The sequence below is a fragment of the Phyllobates terribilis genome, unplaced genomic scaffold (assembly GCF_046119375.1).
Source record: "Phyllobates terribilis strain yellow unplaced genomic scaffold, ASM4611937v1 Scaffold_1__5_contigs__length_1240528914, whole genome shotgun sequence".
Lineage (NCBI taxonomy): Eukaryota > Metazoa > Chordata > Amphibia > Anura > Dendrobatidae > Phyllobates > Phyllobates terribilis.
Window position 1 is genome coordinate 560,891,611 of NW_027362761.1, and position 20,727 is coordinate 560,912,337.

The window sequence follows — 20,727 nt, forward strand, 5'->3', positions numbered from 1 at the left end:
TAATGGAAAAATATTGATAAACACAATCTGTATGGGATGCAACAAAAACTACAAGAGTCATAGCCAAAAGTGCAAAGCAAAGCTTTCCTACTGCCGGTGCTGTCAGGCGGCAGCAAGCGTCGGACCGACTTGTAGCCGCACATGTAAAGGAGTTACTTTTGTATCTTCTTCATGGATGTGAGTGATACATTTAGTACTGGATTAGGCGGATTATCCAATGACTATGACTGACCGACTGATCCCAAAACAGCGCTCACCTATATCCCAGACTGCGAGGGTGCGTGTGATCGGCTGGCAGGCAGGCTTACTCCATGATGGGGGTTATCCGGTCTTCTCTCACCTCGTATAGGACATCCCTAGAAAACACAACGTCATACGGATCAAATGTACCACAGGTCAGGACGTCAACGTGACGCATAAGACATCAGCATCAATTAAAGTCAACCTCTCTCTATTAAAGGGGTTGTTCAATGTAGGCTTGCTCTTTGAAATGAAAGCAATCGGCTGATCAAGGATATTGAGGGAGTTCTGACGGAATCTCGGACGCCCACTCCCCCGTGACATCTTCATGCGCTAATTGAACACAGGGACAATGAGATGGGGTCAAATGTAAAATCTAGAAGCTAAAAATCATCTTAATTTTGCTTTATTTTTTGGCTGTTTTAGCTCTTCAACTTGCCGAGGTAGAAATCAGCAACTAATATCCAGCTGTGAAGCAAATTTTCACCGTGCATTTATGCAATAGAAAGCAGTAAAGTGAAATCTGCTGCAAAATCTGCAGCAGAAATCCCACTACAAATTCACATCATCGTACTCTATGGCTCCTACATGGGTATCGCAATCATATTTTTTGGGGGGAATCCACCATTTACACTAAGTGATATCAGAGCTTACCACCTCTTTCTCCTGTACAATAACTGATAACACCTCTATATACAGTAGAGAACACAGGGTCCATCATTCACAATACATGATGTCACAGCTCACCTCCTCCTCCTCCTGTACAATGGCTGATAACACAGGATCCGATATTCACAATAGGTGATGTCACAGCTCACCTCCTCCTCCTCCTGTACAATGACTGATAACACCTCTATATACAGTAGATAACACAGGATCCAATATTCACAATACATGATGTCACAGCTCACCACCTCCTCCTCCTGTACAATAATAACACCTCTATAGTAAATAACACCTCCTCTCACTCTTTGCACAATGAACGTTATCCATATTAGAATATTCTCAGAGAATGCTTCCATAACAGTCAGTCTATAGCTGCTAATGTCAATGTGAAGAACATGAAATAGGTGGTTAATTTTAGGGCTAAATTGATTTTTTTTATGTATAGTGATATGAAGAAAAATATAAAAATGTTAAAAATAGTGTCACACACACTTCTTAGCATGTGACGCGCGGTGCGAATCAATGGGTTAATCCATCTACTCTCCCTCAATCCAGTAGACACCGTCCATACGCCCCGACACCACTCAAACACAAGGGGTGAGGAGTCCCCAAAATACACAGTCAAATGGCCCACACTCTCCAAAAGGCAATTCTTTAGAGCATATAAGGACCAAACTTAAGTTTTAAGCATTAATATAAAAAAAAAATAAGAGTTTACAAGAAAAGGTATAAATAGGAGAAAAATAAGGCGACACACAAATAAACAAACTGTTATAAAAAAAAGAAAGGGAAGAAAACCGAAATACCTAAACATTTTATTCTAAAGTAGTTGTTCTGTTTCCTTGAGGGCAGGGAAGGTTCATGGCTCACACTCGGCTCAGGCTGACCCCCAACATATGAAATCCTTCCCATTGTGTAGCTCATCTTTTTATATGCTTGGACCTGGGCTCAAGTTTCCAGGATGTCCTGTGTTATATTATGGAAATCGCAGGTCTGTAACTGGACTGTGGGTTAATAATGAGGCGAGCACATGATACCCCCAGCAAGGCCACAGTCCCAGTGATACCTCCCCCCTTGGTCCTATTTGCCTCCTGACCATATAATAAAAGTTCATAGAGGTTACGGCACTTTGTGCAGAGTTGATCATGTGAACGGCAGGCTCAATCTAATGTTATATTACTGATAGATTTAACATAAAGACCTGCTGATTTACACAATAGTTCATTTTCGGATCACTCATTACCAGTTTTTTAGCTCCATGGAGTACAATTGGTGGCTCTCATAGCATGCTGGGAGTGGTAGTTTCACAACAGGTTGGGAATCACTGGCTGCGTCACACACTGATCTAATAAAAGGCCATTACTCCTGACAACCAGCAGCATCGTGGCCAGCTACTGACGGGAGGGATTAGGCGGCTTTCATCAGCGCTAAAGCCAGGTTGTTAAGTGGACGACAGGATTAGAAATGTGTAGAGTGGGTGGTCAAGACGGGGTCGTCAGATTCATTATCACGGAAACAGGTGATCAATGTAATTGGGGTGTGCCCGCACCACAGACGGGAAATAATCCCAGGGCCAGGAAACTCCTAGCACCCCACAGCATCTCACTGAGCCCTGGAAACACAGCAATGTATGCAGTCATCATACCAGTCATTGTACTTACATTTCTATACATTTAGACTATGAATCTTGCATATTGGAGCAGTATTATAGTAGTTACAATCTTGTACATAGGGGGCAGTATTATAGTAGTTATATTCTTGCACATAGAAGCAGTATTATCTACTATATAATTGTCTTATCCTGTCCGTCCGTCCGTCTGTCTGTCTGTCTAGGAAATCCCGCGTCGCTCATTCGTCCGGCAGCGGCCAATCAGCGCCGCGGGATTTCAGAAAAAAGATGGCGGCCGTTAGCGGCTCATCTGCGGGACGGAGGTCAGCGGCGTTGCAGCCGGGAGATGAGCGCCGCGAGGCACTCATCTCCCGGCCGGTAACAGCAGAAGGACCCCGACCACCGGACGGAGATGCAGCCGGGAGATGAGCGGCGCGAGGCACTCATGTCCCGGCGGGTAGCAGCGGAAGGACCGCCGGCGTCGCTGACATCCATGCGGAAGGGAGGACCGGGGAGTGGCGCTGCGGGTCGGGATACTTCTGCTCCTGCTCCGAGCGCCCGCTCATGTCCCGGGTTCTCGCAGCGGAAGTAGCCGCACAGGCAGCGCCGCTCCCCGGTCCTCACCAAGACGATTCGATGATTGGTCGCGGTCTTCGGACCCGACCAATCACTGATCTTAGCGCAAAAGTTAAATACCGCTGTGCTGATTGGTCGCGGACGCTGCCCGCGACCAATCACCGATTTGGGCGCCAAATTTAAATATCGGCTGCGACCAATCAGCACAGTAGTGGTTAACTTTAGCCGCAAGATCAGTGATTGGTCGCGGGCCAAGACCGCGACCAATCACCGATTTGTGCGGCACATTTAAATAGCGGCCGCGACCAATTGGATGTCAGCGCCGCTCCCCGGTCCTCCCTTCACACCCTTGCCGCATGGATGTCAGCGGCGCTGCCTGTGCGGATACTTCCGCTGCGAGAAACCGGGACATGATCGGGAGCTCGCAGCAGAAGTATCCCGACCCGCAGCGCCGCTCCCCGGTCCTCCCTTCACACCCTAGCCGCTGATGTCCCCACAGTATCCGCATGGTGTTACAAAGATCCGGACATTTGTGTTAAAAATCGCTGATTGGTCGCTGTCTGTGCCCGCGACCAATCACCGATTTGGGCGCCAAATTTAAATATCGGCCGCGACCAATCACCGATCTTGGCTCCACATTTAAACACCGCTGTACTGATTGGTCGCGGCCGCTATTTTAATGTGGCGCCCAAATCGGTGATTGGTCGCGGGCAGCGGCCGCGACCAATCAGCAGAGCAGTGTTTAACTTTAGCGCCAAGATCACTGATTGGTCGCGCTCTCCGCACGCGACCAATCAGCGAATCGTATTGGTGAGGAGCGGGGAGCGGAATCGTATTAGTGAGGACCGGGGAGCGCCGCTGCCTGTGCGGGTACTTCCACTGCGAGAAGCCTGGAGATGAGCGACTGCTCGCAGCAGAAGTATCCGGACTCGCAGCGCCGCTCCCCGGTCCTCCATTCACACCCTAGCCGCTGATCTCCCCACAGTATCCGCATGGTGTTACAAAGGTCCGGACATTTGTGTTAAAAATCGCTGATTGGTCGCTGGCGCTGCCCGCGATCAATAACCGATTTGGGCGCCAAATTTAAATATCAGCCGCGACCAATCAGCACAGCGGTGTTTAAATCTGGAGCCAAGATCGGTGATTGGTCGCGTCCGATATTTAAATTTGGCGCCCAAATTGGTGATTGGTCGCTGGCGCTGCCCGCGACCAATCAGCGATTTTTAACACATGTCCGGACCTTTGTAACACCATGCGGATACTGTGGGGACATCAGCGGCTAGGGTGTGAATGGAGGACCGGGGAGCGGCGCTGCCTGTGCGGATACTTCCGCTGCGAGAACCAGGGACATGAGCGGGCGCTCGCAGCAGAAGTATCCCGACCCGCAGCGCCGCTCCCCAGTCCTCCCTTCACACCCTAGCCGCTGATGTCCCCACAGTATCAGCATGGTGTTACAAAGGACCGGACATTTGTGTTAAAAATCGCTGATTGGTCGCTGGCGCTGCGATTTGGGCGCACCGATTTGGGGGCCAAATTTAAATATCGGCCGCGACCAATCACCGATCTTGGCTCCACATTTAAACACCGCTATACTGATTGGTCGCGGACGCTATTTAAATGTGGCGCCAAAATCGGTGATTGGTCGCGTCCAGCGTCGGCGACCAATCAGCACAGCGGCGTTTAAATGTGGAGCCAAGATCGGTGATTAGTCGTGGCTGATATTTAAATTTGGCGCCCAAATTGGTGATTGGTCGCTGGCGCTGGCCGCGACCAATCAACGATTTTTAACACAAATGTCCGGATCTTTGTAACACCATGCGGATACTGTGGGGAGATCAGCGGCTAGGGTGTGAAGGGAAGACCGGGGAGCGGCGCTGCGGGTCGGGATACTTCTGCTGCGAGCAGTCGCTCATGTCCCGGGTTCTCGCAGTGGAAGTAGCCGCAAAGGCAGCGGCGCTCCCCGGTCCTCACTAATACGATTCCGCTCCCCGCTCCTCACCAATACGATTCGCTGATTGGTCGCGCTCTCCGCACGCGACCAATCAGTGATCTTGGCGCTAAAGATTTGGGCGCCACATTTAAATAGCGGCCGCGACCAATCACCGATCTTGCCGCCACATTTAAACACTGCTGTGCTAATTGGTCGCGGACGCCAAACGCATCCAATCAGCGAGATTAGCGCCAAATTTAAACAACGCTCTGCTGATTGGTCGCGGACGCCAAACGCGTCCAATCAGCGAGATTAGCGCCAAATTTAAACAACGCTCTGCTGATTGATCGCGGTCGCTGGCCGAGATCAATCAGCAGAGCGATGCAGAGCGGGGTTTAAATTTGGCCCCAAAGTCGCTGATTAGGCGTCTGACGGCCGCGACCAATCAGCAGAGCGGTGTTTAAATTTTGCACCAAAATCGCTGATTGGTCGCGGCCGGCGGCCTCGACCAATCAGCAGTATTGGCGCCAAATTTAAACACCGCTCTGCTGATTGGTCGCGACTAATCAGCGATTTTGGTGCCAAATTTAAACACGCTCTCCAGTCCTCACTAACACGGCTCGCAGATTGGTCGCGGCCGCCGCCCGCGACCAATTACCGATATTGCCGCCAAATTTAAACACCGCTTTGCTGATTGGTCGCGTTAGGCAACCGCGACCAATCAGCGATTTGGGCGCCAAATTTAAACGCCGCTCTGCTAATTGCGCCCCGTCGGCCGCATACCTATTCTAGAATACCCGATGCGTTCGAATCGGGCCACCATCTAGTAGTAGTTATATTCTTGTACATAGGGGGCAGTATTATAGTAGTTATATTCTTGTACATAGGGGGCAGTATTATAGTAGTTATATTCTTGTACATAGGGGCAGTATTATAGTAGTTATATTCTTGTACATAGGGGCAGTATTATAGTAGTTATATTCTTGTACATAGGGGCAGTATTATAGTAGTTATATTCTTGTACATAGGAGCAGTATTATAGTAGTTATATTCTTGTACATAGGAGCAGTATTATAGGAATTATATTCTTGTACATAGGGGGCAGTATTATAGTAGTTATATTCTTGTACATAGGAGCAGTATTATAGTAGTTATATTCTTGCACATAGGGAGCAGTATTATAGTAGTTATATTCTTGTACATAGGGGGCAGTATTATAGTAGTTATATTCTTGTACATAGGGGGCAGTATTATAGTAGTTATATTCTTGTACATAGGGGGTAGTATTATAGTAGTTATATTCTTGTACATAGGGGGCAGTATTATAGTAGTTACATTCTTGTACATAGGGAGCAGTATTATAGTAGTTATATTCTTGTATATAGGAGCAGTATTATGGTAGTTATATTCTTGTATATAGGAGCAGTATTATAGTAGTTATATTCTTGCACATAGGGGGCAGTATTATAGTGGTTATATTCTTGCACATAGGGGACAGTATTATAGTAGTTATATTCTTGCACATAGGGGACAGTATTATAGTGGTTATATTCTTGTACATAGGAGCAGTATTATAGTAGTTATATTCTTGCACATAGGGGGCAGTATTATAGTAGTTATATTCTTGTACATAGGGGGCAGTATTATAGCAGTTATATTCTTGTACATAGGGGGCAGTATTATAGTAGTAATATTCTTGTACATAGGAATTAGTTTTATCATAGTTAGATTGTTGTACATAGGGGCAGTATTATAGTAGTTATATTCTTGTACATAGGGAGGAGTATTACAGTAGTTATATTCTTGTACATAGGAGCAGTATTATAGTAGTTATATTCTTGCACATAGGGGGCAGTATTATAGTAGTTATATTCTTGTACATAGGGGCAGTATTATAGTAATTATATTCTTGTACATAGGAGCAGTATTATAGGAGTTATATTCTTGCACATAGGGGGCAGTATTATAGTAGTTATATTCTTGTACATAGGAGCAGTATTACAGTAGTTATATTCTTGTATATAGCAGTATTATAGTAGTTATATTCTTGTATATAGCAGTATTATAGTAGTTATATTCTTGTATATAGGAGCAGTATTACAGTAGTTATATTCTTGTATATAGGAGCAGTATTACAGTAGTTATATTCTTGTACATAGGGGCAGTATTATAGTAGTTATATTCTTGTACATATGGGCAGTATTATAGTAGTTATATTCTTGTACATAGGAGCAGTATTATAGTAGTTATATTCTTGCACATAGGGGGCAGTATTATAGTAGTTATATTCTTGCACATAGGGGACAGTATTATAGTATTATAGTGGTTATATTCTTGTACATAGGAGCAGTATTACAGTAGTTATATTCTTGTACATAATGACAGTATTATAGTAGTTATATTCTTGTACATAGGGGCAGTATTATAGTAGTTATATTCTTGTACATAGGAGCAGTATTATAGTAGTTATATTCTTGTACATGGGGGCAGTATTATAGTAGTTATATTTTGAAGGTAAATACTGTACATATTATTTGGACAAACCTGTAACAATAAATGACTCCATTTATTATTTTAGAAGTCAAAATTGCTTCTATGAATAATAAAAGTGATGGAATTGAGCGACATGGATTGCGTTATAATAAGCTTAGCTGCCGACCAGCACAATGTACGAGTCTAAAACTTATAGAATATTTAGAAATTGGGCAGAATACTGCAGGGAATGTAGAGGATTATAGCGAGTGGAGTATGACGTAGCAGTGCACAGTATGGACACTTGCCGCCTGCTCCTCATACCAAGGACATTCCTGTCATTGCTGATGGATGGTGGCCTGTCCTGAAGCTCTGCATTCCGCTCTGCATTCCGCTCTGCTCTTCAGTGATTGATGTCGGTCGCCCGCCACTTCCTATTCTGTACCTGTGCTGCGAACAGCTGAGGCTCCATGTAACCGCCCACCGTCATTGCTTTGTCACTGGGCCACAGTCCAAAAGCCGACATCAGATGTTTACATGGTGATATTGTCAGACAAGAGAATGGATAATTATCTGCTATAATAATAAATATGGGAACAAGAAAAAGTACCGCAATACTGATAACATATTATTCACAAATACTAGATTGCGGTTGTTATTTTACACGCCTCACCTGTATAAAAAAAAAAAAAATGTCCGAAAACCTCCCTGGGAAATAAACAATTTATGCATTAATGGACAGGATGCCTGTCGTGATAATTGCTTTCCTAAGGGTATGTGCACACGATGCAGAAATGAAGCAGAAAATTTCTGCATCATTTCTGCATCTCCTTGGCAGAAAAAACGCATGCAGATTGTGCATGTGTTTTTCCTGCAGAATACATGCGGATCCACATGCAGATTCACATGCGTTTCCGCATGCAGATTGACAAGCGCTTTCCAGGCGATGTTAGCATCACCTGGAAAGTGCTTGATAACTAGGTCATACTATATAAATCCATGCAAACAGCATGGATTTATACAGTGTGAACCGAGAGAGTGTATATACTTACCTCCGATGGCCCGCGCTGTCCTGCTCAATCTGTTCTCCCTCGCCGGCAACTTTGAATTGAAAGACCTGCCGACGTCAGCGTCACGTGACCCGTCACATGACTCTGACGTCACCGCAGGTCCTACAACTCACTGCAAGTGCCGGGAACCAAGCGGGAGCGCTGCGCGGGCCGACAGATGGTAAGTATACATTTATTTTTTATTTTATTCTTCTTTTACAGCTTTTTTAATGGTACCTGGGTGTGGATGAGACTCTCCTCTCCTCCACACCCGGGTACCATCCGCACATTAGAACGCACCAATTACGCAAGTACAAATGCTGTCTTGCGGAATTGGCGCGTTCTAATGCAAGTCAATGGCGGCGAAATCGCCGCGTTTCCGCAAAATTAACTAAGCCCCGCACAATGGCAGCCTTGCAACCACCCAGCACTGAGCTATGAGAACAATGCCAGGTATGGAGTCATTCCCAGTATACCCACCATGGTCAGGCCAGTTACCTGCACGGACCTATTGGTCACCACTTTTTATCCCTGCCATGACAGTATAGTGGACGTATGGCCACTCTAGGAAGAAAAAAAAAATCCAGCAGTGGTAAATTCTAATATTCCAACATTTGTTTCATATTTTCTTGAATTCTTTCCTGGCATAAAAGGGGATTTCTGTAACTTTAAAATTGATAAATCGATCCAAGAATACAGCATCAATATCAGATATTAGCATCTAATGTGATGCGCCAATTCTGGGGTGGCTGTGAGCTGGTATTTTTAGGCTGGGAAGGGCCCAATAACCAGGGATCTTCCCAGCCTGATAATATAAGCTTGGAGCTGTCTGCTTTACCTTGGCTGGTTATCAAACATGGGAAGGAACCTACGTTGTTCTCCAACGTCGCGGATTCTTTACTGTAAGAGCAGTGAGACTATGGAGCTCTCTGCCGCATGATGTTGTAATGAGTGATTCACTACTAATATTTAAGAAGGGCATGGATGCCTTTCTTGAAAAGTATAATATTACAGGTTATATATACTAGATTCCTTGATAGGGCGTTGATCCAGGGAACTAGTCTGATTGTCGTATGGAGTCGGGAAGGAATTTTTTTCCCCGATGTGGAGCTTAGTGTTTGCCACATGGGTTTTTTTTGCCTTCCTCTGGATCAACATGTTAGGCTATGGGGTGAACTAGATGGACTTAGTCTTCCTTCAACCTTAAAAACTATGTTACTATGTTACAGTAAATTACACGCACGGCACTAATTATATATGTCTCACAGACCTCTTTTTATCATATCTTTGCACATCTTTAACACCTAAACATCTGTCATTTCTATTTCGGTACGTGTCAGACGGATGGTGCATACGGACTCGGGTAGCACCGGTACTTTTTTTTTCCCAGTATCTGTAAATATCAGGAAGAGTGAAAGAGTCCTAAAAGACAGGACTTAAAAAGCAAAGCACTGTAGTGTAGCATGGCCTGCTTTTCAGTGTCTCCAGAATTATGCATGCAGCTCTGGAGTATACCGCTGGTTCCTTTTCCTATGTAACCCTCAGTCCATCTGAAATTTCCTGAAATGCTCAGTGCTGCTGTGGACTCGCATGTGTTAATAAACAATTAACAAGGAAAATTGTCTGAGGAATGGGGATAAGTTTTTACAATGACGGACATTGAGGATTGGTCCTGCATACATGGAGAAATACACAATATTCGGTCAAATGGGGTGGGGCGGGGGGGAATTGGGACTTGTGAGGTCAGGCTTTCTGGATGTAAGCAGGGACGAGAGCCAGGTAATAATCAGCCGTATAAGTAGCCGTCTTAGAGGTCTGCGGATGTTGCCTGGGAACAGACTGAAGATTACAGCTCCGCACACGACGCCGAGGGTCGAGAAAAGCGATCAAGTGCTCGGTCTAGACAGAGCGGGCCGCACCTGGTGATCATTAGCCGCATCTCAAGGAAGAAAGCGGCACAACTCGGGCCGAGACATCGGGGGCTCCAGGGCAGGACCTCCAGGCTACTGATGTATGCCTGTCTTTCAAAGTAATGGGATATCGCTTTATATTCACTAGGAAAATGCCGCTACTATAGGATTGTAGGGGTCCGATTTCTAGGACCCCCCTCTCTCCAATGCTGGTAATGAAGGGTCTAATATACACTTTAGAATATTTGACCGTAACCTTGTACATAAACCAGATAACTTGATGAGAAGTGCTGCAGTGTAAAGCATGAGTAGAAGACTGACTACTTCATAGTACCTAATTGAACGATGTCAGTAAATTGAGGCCAACAGTCTTCGACCAGCGAAAAAGGGTATATCAGGTATATAGACATCATGCATGGAGTCTCCTAATGCGTATGAACAAGGGAAGAATTGTTGCTGCCAAAGCAGTACTCATTGTGGCATACGTGGTCTTTTAACAAACATCATGCAATACCACGTTTCATCCACAGAGGTCGCTGCATAGGCTCTGTCTGCCCAGAGATGGCAAACAGCAGATCAACGCGGTAGGAGGGGGCTTCTTTATGTGCACGTTTTACCTGAATATGGCCAAATAATACCACCGTATAGCATCAAAGTAAAAATACCCGCATAATACTGTACACCACGGACAAACACTGACATTTTCATGTATGACTGTATACTTCATACAGAACACTGCCATTCAATGCACAAATAAAACGGACATTTGGCATTAAAAAATACCGCCATATAGTGTCAATATGGTAAAGAAATTAGTGGCAAAGGTCCTGGATGATATAAAGCATTGAAAGTTTATACTTTCACGTTGTTTCTAGGGGTCCAATCTTTGGAAGCCCCGGGCAATGCCTGGTTTGCTCCCCCCTTACAACTGCTGATAAATGAGAGAAAAAGTGCAAAAAATGAGGTCAGAACTGGAGGAAGATGAGGAGGGCAAGTGATGAAAGGTAGAAGCACAGGCAGGAGCTCCGATTGCCAGAGACAATGGGGTCAAACAGGCTTCGCCCCTTCCACCTGATCGGGAGATTGTGATAAGAAGATCCAAAGAGGATTACTGAGGCATCCATGAGAAAAAAAAAATGTTCTCCAATGCAGATGAGCAAAAGGGGGAAGGCTTCAGGTGCCACAAGCTGAACGCCCCACACCCCAAAAAATAAAGTGTATCTTCACACATCGCATGGGCGGGTTGTGGAGACAGTCAGTAGTCTGCAATAAATGGACAGAATACAGGCTGCCATAAACAGCGACCTCTTGCTACATCTCTGAGTCCTGAGTGAAGCTCATCTGACAACGCCACCCTTTAGGGAGCTGCCACTTCAGCGAGTTTCATATATCAGAGGACGGTCTTCCCAGGTTCCCAGGCGGAGATTTGCTGCATTTCCCACCGGCTTCCGATCCGTCCTTCTTCCAGCAGGAATATCCGTATACGACAGATGCAGGAAGCTGCCATTTCATTCTCAACAAAGACCCCGAAGCTCACATCAGGGGCCGGCAGGTGGGCCGGCTGCCAGAATCAGGACTGTAAACAAAAGAAGGCAACATGCGTGGAGTCAGGCGCTGGTAGCCGGTGCCAGACCTGGTGTGTACAGTGCAGCCTGTGCCATCAACATGCAGAAATCAGGGGGATCACGGCAGGCTGTTACTGCAACGACCAAATGCCACCATGTAGCCCTTGCCTTTAAAGGGGCTGTCCAGCTAAAAACAAAATATAACATCGTTCAGGTCGTGCCAGCACCGGTCCTCCATGCATAGACAGAGAAGGGGTCTGGCTTAGCTATAGAAATGAGCAGTCAGCCAGCCCCCTTCATACACGGCTCTAGCTCATGCTAACGATGTCAAATTTGATGAGACAGTCCCGATTTTCGGAGAAATTTGCAGTGTTACAGAGGGAAAATAGGTGGGATTCACACACTATCCAAATACTAGTATACTAGTGCCAGCACAATGGTGACCTGCCCCTACGGCTTTCTGTGCCGAGATCCGAAATCAGCACTCCCATCGGGCACATATGACCATCATCATTCCCATCACTTTCTAGGATAACAGTGAGCTGCTGATTTTACCGCTCACCAATGACCACATTCACTTTCTTGGAAATAGACAAGCGCCTTCATCCGTTTCTTGCACAGTCATTCAATTCTACGTTAACTACGTATACTCACCCTGCTCTTCGGCCATAAACATGGTTTAAGGGGGGGGGGGTAAAATCATCCCATAAGCAACATTAATCCCTTTTTTTCACTTGTGGTCCGCCTGCGGAGATCCTCCCTGATCTAGAGAGTAGAGTTAGTAAGCATGTGCGACCACCGCTCCTGTAGACAGTGATCACAACAGTGGTCGCAAATGCTCACTACAGCTCCAAGCACAAAAACCTCCGCCAGCCTAGCTCAGTCCTCACAGCTGCTATATGCTATAATGTTTGCATTCACTGACAGCAAGCAGAGATATTTCTGCCTTTCCAGTAATGCTATGAAAGTTTTTCTTTCTTTCTTTGCCTTTCAGATCAGATCTACAACGCGAACACTCTCTCCCTACTTATCACGGCTGGCGACGCAGGTGGATGAGCCGCTGCAGACGGGCAACAATAGGCTCCATTCCCTCGCAGCTTCCTAACACACGAGACAAATCTAGCGCTTGTCCCATCAGGGCGCGCCTGTCAGATGTGTAAAGCTTCGCTGTCACAGCATTATCCTATGGACAATGGCCTCCAGCCGCTCGCTTCCAGCTGAATGGCCGCTAACCGGGCGGACACACTCACACTCTCCTGCTTTGTGACGGATGCGGTGGCGCTCCCATGTGTCTGCGCTGACCCCTCGTATGATTGCTCTTGTATACAGCACCAACGCTACAAAGCAAACAGCCTTAGGCCTCATTCACACACACACACACACACACCAGTATTTTCTACGTACGAGAAAAAAAAAATCTAATTTTTTGTTTGGTCCGAGTGTCATCATTTTTTCTTGTACATGGAAAAAAGACAAAAAAGGTTTCTCCAGCTTCTCCATTCTGACAGTCCTTGAAAATCGGACCCCACTTTGATGTCATCCGAGTACTGACTATTTTTTTCATGGACCCATTGACTTGCACTGCCGACACTCGGGGCGCCGCCTCCACCCACAGGGGCGCCGCCTCCACCCACAGGGGCGCCGCCTCCACCCACAGGGGCGCCGCCTCCACCCACAGGGGCGCCGCCTCCACCCAATCTGTACTCAACAAATCACGGACATGTGAATGGCCCCATAGAATATCATAGGGATGAGTGCTAGCCGTGAAAAACGATGGAGCCGAACCAAATAGTCAGTAGAAAATCGGAAACACGACCGACTTTGATCCAAGTGTCGGAACAAAATTGACAATGCAAAAAAAAAATAGGATAACTAATTTTTATGGACTGGCAGAAAGGGGAAGATGGAGAAACTTTTTCTCTTTTCTCACCTCCGATGCCACTCAGACTAAACTCTGATCAGAATAATCGGTCCGTCTTTCTCGTATGTGGAAAATACGAACGTCTGAATGAGGCCTTATAGAGATTTGCAGAAAGCGGGGGCTTTGGCACCTTGGCTTTCTTCATGTTTCTCGACACTCCCTCTGGGTTCTTGTGCCCCATTCTTGGGGTCGCTGGGGGTCCCCGTACTCGGCAGTAACTGATGAGATTCGCTCTAATTGACGTAAATTATATAATAAATCCACGCCGGCTCAAGGACAACACAAGAAGTTCACCTCTTTATAACTTTGGTGCATCTTAACCAGAATCTCTAGAGAGAGTAACACTGAAGTATGAAACTAAAGTAAAATCCTTCCTTAGTATGATGCACAACTACGACTCCCAGTATGCACTACGTTGGGGTATTCCCATTTCCAAGAGCCTATCCCAATATGTAGTAGGTATAATATTAGCCAATACCTTCAATTAGAAATGTAGTATAGTTCTTCTGATGAGCTATGTCGCTTACCCCATGAGCAGGGCATTGCAGTAGCTTAGGTATCCATGGTTATGACCACTAGCAACCAACTGTCACTATGAGTGATATATATACTACATTTCTAATTGGAGGCATTTGCTAATATTATTACACCTACTACATATTGGGATAGGATCTTGGAGTTGGGAATACCCCTTTAACCTCTTGAGAACCCACAGAACTCCATACGCTGTAACATTTTTGTGAATGTGCTTGTTTATTTGCAGCATGAGTTGTATTTTTTTCGTATGTGTAATTTTGGGGGTACGTAAAAATTTATTAATTAGCTTTGATATAAAGTGGAGTATTGAGGCGGAAAAAAATAAAAATAAAAAGTTTTCGGGAGTTTATTTTTGTGTCTCCAGTTGGCAGCAATGTGGAAGTGGAGGGGAAATGGATAAATACTTAAAAGGGTTAGTCCCATCTTCATAGATGGGCATTATCGGATAGTGCTTGTAAGTACAAGCAGTTTTGCGATTTCTTACTGATTAAAATTTTCAGCAGCTCTTAAAATATTGACACTTTTCTTTATATCAGCTCGTTGCCTTGGAGACCGACCACCGCTGCTAGACAGCAGAATATGCTTAGTGCTTACCAATTCTGTTCTGTTGTGCCTGTATGCGCTGTTTTGAAACTGGCGCTCTGTTACCTAGTTTCAGCGCGGTGCTTACAAGCTAGAAAGCAGTGGTGGTCGGTCTCCTAGGCAACGAGCCGTAAATAAAAGAAAAGTGTTAATATCTCAAGAATGGCAGCAAATTTTAACAAGCTGTAAATTGCAAAAGTGCTTATTTTTATATGCTCCGTCTGACAATATCCATATACGAAGATGAAAATAACCCTTTAAAGGTTGCAGTCACCAATGACCGTGCATTTAAATGGTTAAACTGTCAAGGTCTCCAAATCCTCTGAGAATGGAGCAGTAGTGCGCACGTGTGACCAGCGCTCATTCAGCGCAATGTCGGCCACAGATGATAAATTTATGAGGAAGCACAAGTTGTCTGGAGGATGGGAGTCACGGGCCGCTCCTAATATCAGACATTATATTACTTACAAACTATAAAAGTTCAAAAGGAAGCGACTATAGATACAGAGGGAGGCATCCCACCTATAACTGCAGCCAAACCTGCAATTAATGGAGAACAGCGGCAGTCAAGCCCCAGCTGTTGTTGTGAGCATGATGGGTGTAGTAATCCAGCAGCGACAGGTTGGCCCTATTAAAAGGGGTTGCCCAGCTAAAAAAATTAAAAAGGTCCTTGAAAAGGTAGTTCAGCAAAGGTCACAATCCACATCCAAGGTGAGCAATGCCACTTCCCCCCCTTCTCTATAATAGGCTGTGACAGAGGAGGGGGCTGGCTCACTTATTGAGCAGACGGTCAGCCCCCTTTATATACAGTACAGGTTATTTGCTGACAATAGCTGAGCCAATCCACTTCTCTAGTAATAGGCTGTGACAGAGGAGGGGGCTGGCTCACTTATTGAGCAGTCAGTTAGCTCCCTTTATATACAGATCTGGTTATTTGCTGACAATAGCTGAGCCAGTCCACTTCTCTAGTAATAGGCTGTGACTGAGGAGGGGGCTGGCTCACTTATTGAGCAGTCGGTAAGCCCCCTTTATATACGGTACAGGTTATTTGCTGACAATAGCGGAGCCAGTCCACTTCTCTAGTAACAGGCTGTGACAGAGGAGGGGGGCTGGCTCACTTATTGAGCAGTCAGTCAGCCCCCTTTATTATCAGAACTATTTACTTGCTGACTCCAGCAAAAAAAAAAAAAAAACCTGTGGTGTGTCAGACCCAAACCTGAAGAGGACCTTCCAGAACTGGAGCTTGTTGCTAAAATTCAGGGCACCTTTTCCATGTGAAACCTATCAGTTAGCTGCATAACTTGCTCATTTAAAAGGGGCTGTCGACAGGATATTTCTCACATTACCTATTTAATGAATCCAATATGCGTAAAAGTGCAGTAACTGTAAATAGAGCCTGACAGCCCTGACTGATCATCATTGTTCTCGGCAGCACGTTCACACAGGATGAGCTGCTGCCGAGAATGGTGATTCTTGACCAAGCTTACAAATCATTTCACCCAACAAGCGAGCATTTTGCTAGTTCATCAGCTGATTGGCGGCCTCTTTATTCTGCGCTATTACGAGGAAAACAGTGTCCCTAGGAACGTCCATTCCCGCTTATCGCTCAGTGTACATGCACCCTTAGGCTTATCTGATGGCCAATGTTATAACTAGCAAAATTGAAAAGTAGATATTTTACCCAAAATTACATTTTCAGCCTAAAAAAATCCTCCAAATATTCAACCTACTCTGGAACTGGCTGTTTGCTAATTGCTGTCAAGTTCAACCCATGTCTAGCAGCAGAGACAATGGAATTGGGGGCAGGTCTCTGTCCCCCTACAGGAAGTTGGGGCGGTTCTTTATCTCTATGCTTCGGCTCTCCCATCTGTCACATTGTATACAGGCATACTAGAGAGGCATGCTTTCAGCTCAGGACAGGTACGCCATTGGACAAAGTCTGGGGTAATCCATGTTGGAAAGTGAGGAAAAGGAAGTTCCAGCATCTATAGTGCTGGTAGTATGCTGTTCATAAAGCCGCCCACAAAAAAGAAAAATAAAGGCGGCTGAGAATCAGAATAGTTCCTGGATATAATATACTAGATACAGTTGATGCAAAACGTTCAGGTTTTCAGTCGCTGCACGTGATTTTTCTGACAACATGCAGAGATCTTGTAAGTGGCAGAACTTTTTCACTATTTGTGGCATTTTTTTTTTACTTTGTAAAAAGATGTCCCTACGTTATTCCTCATGGAAATGTTTTAATAAAGTGACAATTGGGCGTCACCAATCAGCGTGGAGACTGTCTTAGCACACTCCTCACTGACAATAAGACTCATTATAATCAGTTGTCCATTTATATACAGTATTTCCAGGAGGAATAGCAGAGGAAAGGCACAACAAATACATAGAAAAAAAATGTTCCAGAATTGCTTCAAGGAGAATACAAATATTAAGTAGAAATGTCAGGAAGTCGGCATGGACATTGATAAAAAAAAAAAAAAAAAAAAATTCGATTCTGACCCCCAAAAAAATCATAATTTTCTTTGGTTTACAGCAGCTTGGATGGGATTTGTGCTGCAGCATCCAGTCTGGCAGGTGCAGGGACACTGGCAGGGTACATGTCTGCAGGTCTGGCAATGCAAGGGGGCAACTCAGTGACCCAGCAGATATTGCCAAAACACCCAGCAGTACACAGCTACTACCCCCAACCTTTATAATGGGCACAACGACCCTCACGCCTTTAGATGCCAGCGTCCATGTGTATATTTAGCTCCTGCAATCGTGTATGCCGGGGGACGATCCATTGGCACTAAATGCACACTGGATGGCAGAATGACAAGAAATGGCAGGCGTCCGGGCCGGGAACAGGTCACAGGACTAACAGTCCTCCTAACCCATCACAGTCAGGGCCTGCTGCTATACAGAGAGAAAAAACTATATTGCGAGTTCATAATATCTAGATATAATGTAGAATTTCAAGAATCTAGAAAGCTTAATAAACTGTCACAGACCAGACCTGCATATTATAATGCAGAGGGCAAGCAGAAGCCGGGAGCAGGCAAGCAGAGGTCAGAAAAGAGAGCACAAGTTAGAACAGAAGTTTCCTTCCCTTACAAGTTAGTGTCAGACTTTTCTATGACCGGCTGATAATCCATAACCTCTGATAATCCAGCACTCCTTGTCCAGGAATTAGATATTGATGACCGGTTCTTAATATAGGTCATTAGTATTAGATGACAATGACAGATCAGCTGTTTTCAGCTACGGCAGTGAATGGAACCAGAAACCCACATCAGTATCAGATCGGAGGGGGTCTGACACTTGGCACCACAGCCAAGTGTCAGACCCCCTTCGATATGGCCTACATGTGCATCTTGTGGCAGAGTTTAGAAGTGCAACAGTTCTCATAGTAGGTGGTCACAAAAATGTTGCAACCCCCCCCTTCCCCCCCCCAAACGATCAGATACTGAATGCCCCTTTGGAGTTGGGCAGTGGCCGCTCCTGGGACTGCGGACAGGGCCATAGACAATAAATAAAGGGGCCACAAATACTGGCAATTCTGAGCCCTGTTCTCATGGGCATTGGGGTCCCAGAAGTTGAAAACCTCACTGAACCTCAAGTCATCAACTATCTTTTGATAACTACACAAGTCACGCAACTAACAACCAACCCAACCGACAAGGTACCGCGATAAGCAAGAAATCCGACCAGTTCTGACTTTTTGCAACTTCCTTGCTGCAGTCGCGGTCCCTACTTGCATCATGCTGCAATGTAGCAAGGAGCGATTTACGGCTGACGTTTCCGTGCAGCCCCAGACAATTACCTTTCACAACTGGTTCAGGACCCAACAAGAAGGGGGGCACTGCTAGACCTAATATTAACCAATAGGCCAGACCGCATATCAAATATACGAGTTGGGGGTCACTTGGGTAATAGCGATCACAAAATAATACGTTTTCATGTAACCTTTAATAAGATGTGTAGTAGAGGGGTTACAAGGACACAACTTCAGAAAGGCAAATTTCCAACGGTTGAGAGATGATCTTAGTGCAATAAACTGGGACGATATCCTGAGACATAAAGCTACACAAAGCAAATGGGAGACATTTATTAGCATCCTGAATAGGACCTGTGCACAATATATACCCATTGGGAATAAACATGCTAGAAATAGGAGGAAACCACTATGTCTAAATAGAGCTGTAAGGGGTGCAATAAGTGACAAAAAGAAAGCATTTACAGAACTAAAGCAAGTAGGTAGTGATGAGGCATTAAATAAATACAGAAAATTAAATAAATTCTGTAAAAAACAAATCAAGGCAGCAAAGATTGAGACAGAGAGAATCATTGCCAGAGAACGTAAAAATAACACCAAAATATTCTTTAACTACATAAATAGTAAAAAACTAAAAAATGATAGTGTTGGCCCCCTTAAAATAGTCTGGATGAAATGGTGGATGAGGATGAGGAAAAAGCCAATATGCTAAATGATTTTTTTTTTCAACCGTATTTACACAAGAAAATCGCATGACAGAAAACCTGATCAGTGATAACAAAAATTCTGCATTAAATGTCACTTGCTTAACCCAGCAGGAAGTACGGCGGCGTCTAAAAATCACTAAAGTTGACAAATCCCCGGGCCCGGATGGGATACACCCGCGAGTACTGCAGAAATTAAGTAATGTCATAGATAGACCATTATTTTTAATCTTTAAAGATTCCATAATAACAGGGTCTGTACCACAGGACTGGCGTATAGCAAATGTGGTGCCAATATTCAAAAAGGGGACAAAAACTGAACTTGGAAATTATAGGCCGGTAAGCTTAACCTCTACTGTGGGTAAAATCCTGGAGGGTTTCCTAAGAGATGCTATACTAGAGTATCTGAAGAAGAATAACCTCATGACCCAATATCAACATGGGTTTACGAGGGACCGTTCCTGTCAAACTAATCTGATCAGTTTTTATGAGGAGGCAAGTTCTGGACTGGACCAAGTAAATGCGATGGATGCTGTGTATATGGACTTTTCAAAAGCTTTTGATACGGTTCCACACAAAAGGTTGATACATAAAATGAGAACAATGGGGATAGGGGAAAATATATGTATGTGGGTTAAGAACTGGCTCAATGATAGGAAACAAAGGGTGGTTATTAATGGAAAACACTCAGACTGGGTCTCCGTTAACAGTGGGGTACCACAGGGGTCAGTATTGGGCCCCCTTCTTTTTAACATTTATTAATGACCCTGTAGGGGACATACAGAGTAGTATTTCAATATTTGCAGATGACACTAAACTCTGCAAGGTAATCAATACAGAGGAGGACAATTTTATATTACAGGAGGATCTATGTAAACTAGAAGCTTGGGCTGATAAATGGCAAATGAGCTTTAATGGGGATAAATGTAAGGTAATGCACTTGGGCAGAGGAAATAAAATGTATAATTATATGCTTAATTGTAAAACACTGGGCAAAACTGTCACTGAAAAAGACCTGAGTGTATTGGTGGACGACAAGCTCACGTTTAGTGGCCAGTGTCAGGCAGCTGCTGCAAAGGCAAATAAAATAATAGGATGCATTAAAAGAGGCATAGATGCTCATGAGGAGAACTTAATTTTACCTCTATACAAGTCACTAGTGCGACCACACTTAGAATACTGTGTACAGTTCTGGTCTCCGGTGTATAA

At 44.8% G+C, this 20,727-nt stretch overlaps 1 protein-coding gene across 1 annotated transcript in view; it reads right to left on the reverse strand.

The window, feature by feature from the left end:
* CTIF (cap binding complex dependent translation initiation factor) overlaps window positions 1-20,727 on the reverse strand; it is a 184,865-nt gene that overhangs the window by 160,623 nt on the left and 3,515 nt on the right. The window contains exon 2 of the mRNA XM_073680485.1: window positions 258-356. The gene's annotated coding sequence lies outside the window, so the exon portion shown is untranslated. The remainder of the gene's footprint in view (window positions 1-257; window positions 357-20,727) is intronic.